This window comes from Homarus americanus, unplaced genomic scaffold (assembly GCF_018991925.1).
Source record: "Homarus americanus isolate GMGI-L3 unplaced genomic scaffold, GMGI_Hamer_2.0 scaffold55640, whole genome shotgun sequence".
Taxonomy (NCBI): domain Eukaryota; kingdom Metazoa; phylum Arthropoda; class Malacostraca; order Decapoda; family Nephropidae; genus Homarus; species Homarus americanus.
In genome coordinates, this window is record NW_024713650.1 from 6,136,907 (window position 1) to 6,143,324 (window position 6,418).

Here is a 6,418-nt window from a genome sequence, read left to right on the forward strand (position 1 = left end):
GACAGGTGTGTGACATATTCGACAGGCGTGACAGTATCTGACAGGCGTGTGACAGTATCTGACAGGTGGTGACAGTAGCTGACAGTTATAAGGTAATATTTAACAGATGTGTGATAGTCTGTAGTAAGCGCGCGCGTGTATGTGAGAGAGAGAGAGAGAGAGAGAGAGAGAGAGAGAGAGAGAGAGTCGGGGTGGACGTGGGTCATCCTACACACACACACACCTGCTCAGTGCCTGTCCAGGTGTACTACTCACTCCATCATTAACTTGGTTTGCCAGTCGGGAGGGTCACTTACCTTAGATTAGGGGCCAGTGAGTCAGAGAGAGAGAGAGAGAGAGAAGGTGAGGGAGAGAGAGAGAGAGAGAGAGGGAGAGAGAGAGTGGAAGGTGAGGGAAGAGAGAGAGAGAGGTGAAGGTGAGGGAAGAGAGAGAGAGAGAGGGAAGGTGAGGGAAGGAGGGGAGAGAGAGAGAGAGAGAGAGAGAGAGAGTGTGTGAAGGTGAGGGAAGAGAGAGAGAGAGAGAGAGAGAGAGGAGAGAGAGAGTGTGAAGGTGAGGGAAGAGAGAGAGAGAGAAGGAGAGAGGAGAGAGAGAGAGAAGGAGAGAAAGAAGGAGAGAGAGAGAGAGAGAGAGAGAGAGAGAGAGAGAGAGAGAGAGAGAGAGAGTGAAGGTGAGGGAGGAGGAAGAGTGAGTTGGGCATACCGAGTGAATAATATAACCACAGCTGCAAGCCGTTGATGTGATCGGTAAACTGATTATCCGATCGTGCGGATTAGAGAGATTACCGGACTATAGAGATAACCGGATTAGGCAAAGAGCCGGACTAGAGAGAGACTACTGGACTACAGTACAGCCGTGTGTCTACGGCGGGCAGTGGGTTTGGTTTATTAATTTACTGGTACAGTTGCAGTCAAAGTCATCATCCACCCTCCTACCACCATACCTTTAAGGCCCTTCTCCACGACGGGTCACAAGAGGGGGAGGGAAGGAGGGGAGCTACGGGGGGGTGAGGGGTCCAGGGAGCAGGAAGGCGTAAGTCAAGGGCCACATACATTGTAAGAGTGTACAGTGTGTGGTGTTAAGGTTGGTGGATGTTGACGGCCCTGGCAGTTGATAGGACCAACCAACCAGGAGGGCGGGTATCTGGGGAGGTCAAGTGGAGGTGTCATATGGACTTAACGTTCCCTTAGTTACCGATGCCTTTTACTGAGATTCTGGGGAGGAATGTGAGTGAGCTGTAGGTAAGGTGTCCCGAAGGTTCATAAGGCGTCTGGCGTCTGTGAGGGAAAGCCCCTGATAGGACAAAATAAGGGCGTGGCTTCTTCATCACCATTAACACTAAACTAGGCTGTTACCTCTGGCCACTACTGTTTTGGAAAAAATCAATATTAATTGATTTAAAAAATTAAGAATTAATTGTTGGATAGGATGTAACTTGTCCACCTGTTCTGTGTTTATTAGTGTTTTTGAAAATCAATGTGAGGTGATAGTGGCAACGGTGTGTTCTATTGTTGCACACTCCAGCCCAGGATGGTGCTACAGAACGTCGATTGGCAACAATGTGTCAGGAATTACATGGGAGGTTTGGGTCACTGACAGACGTTGGTTCACCTGCTGGGAGGAGTTCTGGGAACCACCACCATTACAGGAGGTAGGTTACACTGACAAGCGGGTTACCACTAACAGAAGGGCTAAGCAAGTGTTTCAGGTTACAAAAGTAGTTAAAGATATGCAACTGGTAAATTCTCAAGGTGGAGTACTTAGTCCCACCCTGGTTCAATGTATGCATCGCATTATTAAATTCAATACCTGACAAATCTCAGCAATATCAATACAATCAGCTATGCTGATGATATTCTTATACATACTAAAAACTCATCGTGAAATGCAAACCACCCTGAACCAGTATAGACAGCAGCAGCCTGTGAACACCTCGGTCTTATTATCTCCACCGACAAAACTAAGGTGTTATCAAAACAAGCTGGTAACTGCAAACGCGGCCCTGCCAAGTTCAAGATAGGTAACAACACTATTGACTATAAGCTTTTCTTTAAATATCTTGGTGTTTGCCTTTTGTACCCTACCCACATACACAACAGCTAACCCGCCAATGTATCACTGACAGACTGAGACCCTTAGAGTGTGGAAGTGTGGGGTGTCTACATTATTTTGCTAATATTAGAATTGTCAAAACAATGTACCTAGGCTATATAAGATCTTCTGATAGATTACTGCCACCAGCGCCCTGGTCCTTCGTGACAGGAAAGGCGTTGACAAGTTTGCACATAAAATAAAGCCCTGGAATTATCCTAGGATGTCCTATGAGCACTAAAAGTACTTTTAATATGAGGAAAGAACTAGGCATACCCAGTGTTAAAGATAGAATAAGAAGTCAACCTCATGATAGCCCCTGAGGCTTCTGCGGTGATCCTGACAACATTGTTTCTTAAATTGCTAGAATGTATGAACCATAGGACTACTGAGTCTAAATGGGATCCAAACCACAGCCACACATAAGGAAGATGTTTGACTAGACCACCTGTACAAAGTTGAGACACAAATACAGCTTGCCACCCTGGCGGACAGTTCCTTCGATATCACAATACCGACGTATCCGCCTAAAAAATTAATTATACAAAGCATTTATCTCCAACACACTGCCAAAGTGAGAGCTCTTGAACACATACACACCCCTACAGACTGATGATATTATCACAGACCATCTACATTGATGGATTCTAACACCGCCTGTGGAGGGCTGGAAGTGCTATTGTTAGACTAACCTGACGGTATTATAATTGAGAAATGAGTTAGAATTAACAACTGCATCCACTCTACAAACTGAATTAGGCTATTACACTTACAGCTATTAAATTTATTGTCTCAATGTCATTACAGTCTCATCATCACTGACTCTATCTCACTACTTGCCCTGGCACCTCGACTTCAGGTTGTCACGCTCTTGTCTCTGAAGCAGACACAAATATAGTGCCTTGTTGACCGGGGTGTTACACAAACTGTTGTGGATCCCTCTCAAGAGCAGGGCTCTATAAAACATGACAGAGTTGATGCTCTCGCTAAACTCAAGTGTCTAACAAAGACACTGTTGAATACAATTCTAATTCGTCAAAAGAACCCTTAAACTGCAATTAGAAAGAACTTATTGATGAGAGTTTGACGTAAAGTAGACAAGTGCAAACAGGCACTAGCTGATCCATAGGTTACTACGATGAGATGTATCATGAAACATGTATATGGAGCAAGTAATAAGATCACTAGATTACAAGATGTTGTAAATCACAGATTAAGGTTAGGATATAAGTACCTCTGGCAGTATGTTCCTCAAGCAGATGTAAACAAGACTAAATGTAAAGTGTGTGGCCAGACATATGGCCACACACTTGAACACTACGTCCTCGACTGTGTGAAGATAGAACCTTTTAGGGACAGGTCCAAGCACACTGTGTGTGAAATCATTTCACACACAGTGTGCTTGGACCTGAAATGGCACAACACTTCATCTCTAATGGCAAGATAGCCGACATATTATGATTGTATTTTTTTGCACATAGTAGCTATATCAGTTCCCATGTATAGAACCAAATACACAATGTGCTTGAATACTTCTCACGCAAATGTGAATAACAAAGTGTGAGGCCAGACATACTGCCTCACACGCCTGTACTCACGCACTTGTGAATAAGTTATCCTTTATGTACAGAACTAAACAAATAATGTAAATGAAATACTGTGTAACATTCAGTGCCATAATATCCTGACAACGGGGGTTAATTATTATGATCCTTTGTAAACTCTACTCTGTAATCCTTTTGTGCTACCGCTCACAGGATGAGTATGGGGTGCACAGTAAACTAGCCGCTGTAAGTGACAAAAAAAAAAAAAAAAATTACGGCCGCCGCCAGCACATGCCACGGCTCACTTGAGGTTGGGGGTTAAGAGGTTACCATCTGACCACACTAACAGCTCTCCGGTAATTACACCCACGCTTCTGGTTGTTGAAGGTCACCCTATAGGCTAGTTTGTGTGTCTGATATGTGTCTTGTTTGGACGACTTGTGTTGAGTACTTTTGTGTGTGTGTACTTCGGCCTTGAGGTGTGTGTACAGTCTCGTTCAAGATTCTTCGAACTCTGCTGGAGACAGCTGGCACCTCAAGGCCGTTTGTTTACTATAGTACGTAGTAAAAAATATGAATGAATGGAAAAGCCCAACCATTAATTAAGCAACGGGGAACTAAGTAACCAATCACCGATCACTTTTACATTCATTCATAATTTTCACTACGTACTATAGTAAACAAACGGCCTTCAGTTGCCAGCTGTCTCCAGCAGTGTTCGAAGAATCTTGAACAAGATTGTACGTAGGACTCAGATTCTCTTTCAACCTGCCCCTGGTTCAGCCACACCTCCACCATCCACCCAGCTTAACAGTACTACCCTCTCTAATGTTGACCACTTTCGGTATCTCGGCTCCCACCTGTCCACCACCGCAGACTTCGATGAAGAGATTCAACATCGGATCAGATGTGCATCTCAAGCCTTTGGCAGACTTTGTACCCGTATCTTCAGCTGTAGGGAGCTGAAATCATCTACAAAGTTGCATGTACATCGAGCAGTGGTCCTTCCCACCCTGCTATATGGCAGCGAGACATGGGTCACATACAGGAGGCACCTCAAGGCACTTGAAAACTTTCACCAACGTAGTCTACGTTCCATCCTCTGAGTTCGCTGGGAAGACAAGAGAACAAATGCCAGTATTCTTGCTGACACCAACTGTAGGAGCATCGAGGCTACCATTATCCATGAACAACTATGCTGGACTGGCCATGTTACCCACATGGACGACAGTAGACTGCCAAAGCAGATACTTTACAGTCACCTAACGAATAGTAAACGTAACGCCGGCGGGCAATTGAAAGGTATAAAGATAGTCTTAAGACAAACCTGAAAAAGTGCCAAATCGACCCCCTCACCTGGGAGACGATTACTCCACACTGTAATGCTTGGAGAAGCACCACATGAGAAGGTGTCAATACTTTCGAGTTAGCCCGACTGCAAACCGAGGCAGGCAAGCGCCAACGCCAGAAAGTCGCTGCCGCCGCCCCTCCCGCACTAGGTGTAGCCCTCCACATGTGCAACATCTGTGAATGACTCTGCCGGTCCCGTATCGGCCTCTTTAGTCACCTCAAAACTCACCAACCTACTGTAGGTGACTTCCCTAATAACTCATATCATTGTATCATAGCTGGATGATCGTCATACTCGATTCCGAGTGACAGCAAAGTAATAGTAGTAGTATGTGTGTGTGTGTGTGTGGGTGTGGGTGTGGTGTGGCTGTGGTGTGGTGTGTGTGTGTGTGTGTGTGTGTGTGTGTGTGTGTGTGTGTGTGTGTATATTCGTTGATCTGTATAATAATAATAATAGACGACTCAATAACAACTCACTAAAGCAACATATCATTAACCAGTATTTATCCCTTAACCTAAACCACAAACAAACATCATCATGGTCACAGATACTTGGCAATTTCCGTGACCTCTCATGACCTTTCCTCTGTCGCTCCTGGTCATCCATCCCTCGTGACCCCTAGATGACCTGAGGTATAGTATTTGAGGTCAAAATTGGGGTGGCCGGAAGCTGCTTGATTATAATCTTCACCTGGAGTGACCTGACGTGACCTGGTGTGACCTAGAGGAGGAAGAAGAAGAGGGGAAGAGGAGGAGGAGGAAGAAGAAGAGGAGGAGGAGGAGAAGAGGAGGAGGAAGAAGACTGTGGTCAACAAGAAAATGCGAAACAACACCCACTAAACACAACCAGCAGCATAACCGCCTCAAACTAACACTCAACAAGGTAAACAAACCTCTAAACTCCTCTACCATAACGTCCAAAGTTCATTGCTGCTATTCCTAACTCACCGGGATATTAACATAAAAAAAGCCCAGCTCTTATAGCTTTAGTGAATAAGAGTGAAAATCATATACTACCTCAAGTTCACAGCTAATAATTGTTCCCAGCGAAATCGATTCTAACTCAAGAGAGAATAAGACCTAGAATCATATGGTGTCCAGACTCTCACAACAAGGAATGATTTAAAACGAAAATGACCTTAATTTATAGACTAAATAAAGCTCAAAATCGACCGCTATCTTAAATCTAACACTCAACAGAGATTCAAGGTCAAAATATAGACCTTAATGTTAAAGAATATTAAGACTAAAATGGTTTAAAGGTCCCAGGGAGCGAGGACAGCGGAAGGAAGGATAGTGACCTGTAGGGCAGTGTAGCGTTAAGCCACAACTTCCTCCAGGGGGATGATCACCAACTAAGACACTAACAGCCATTAAACTTGGTGTGTGTGTGTGTGTGTGTGTGTGTGTACTGACCATCACTTCCACTTACCCAC

At 44.6% G+C, this 6,418-nt stretch overlaps 1 protein-coding gene across 1 annotated transcript in view; it reads left to right on the forward strand.

Annotated features, from left to right (window-relative positions):
• Nucleotides 1–6,418, forward strand: part of LOC121874542 — a 146,516-nt gene that overhangs the window by 139,156 nt on the left and 942 nt on the right. The window lies entirely within an intron of this gene.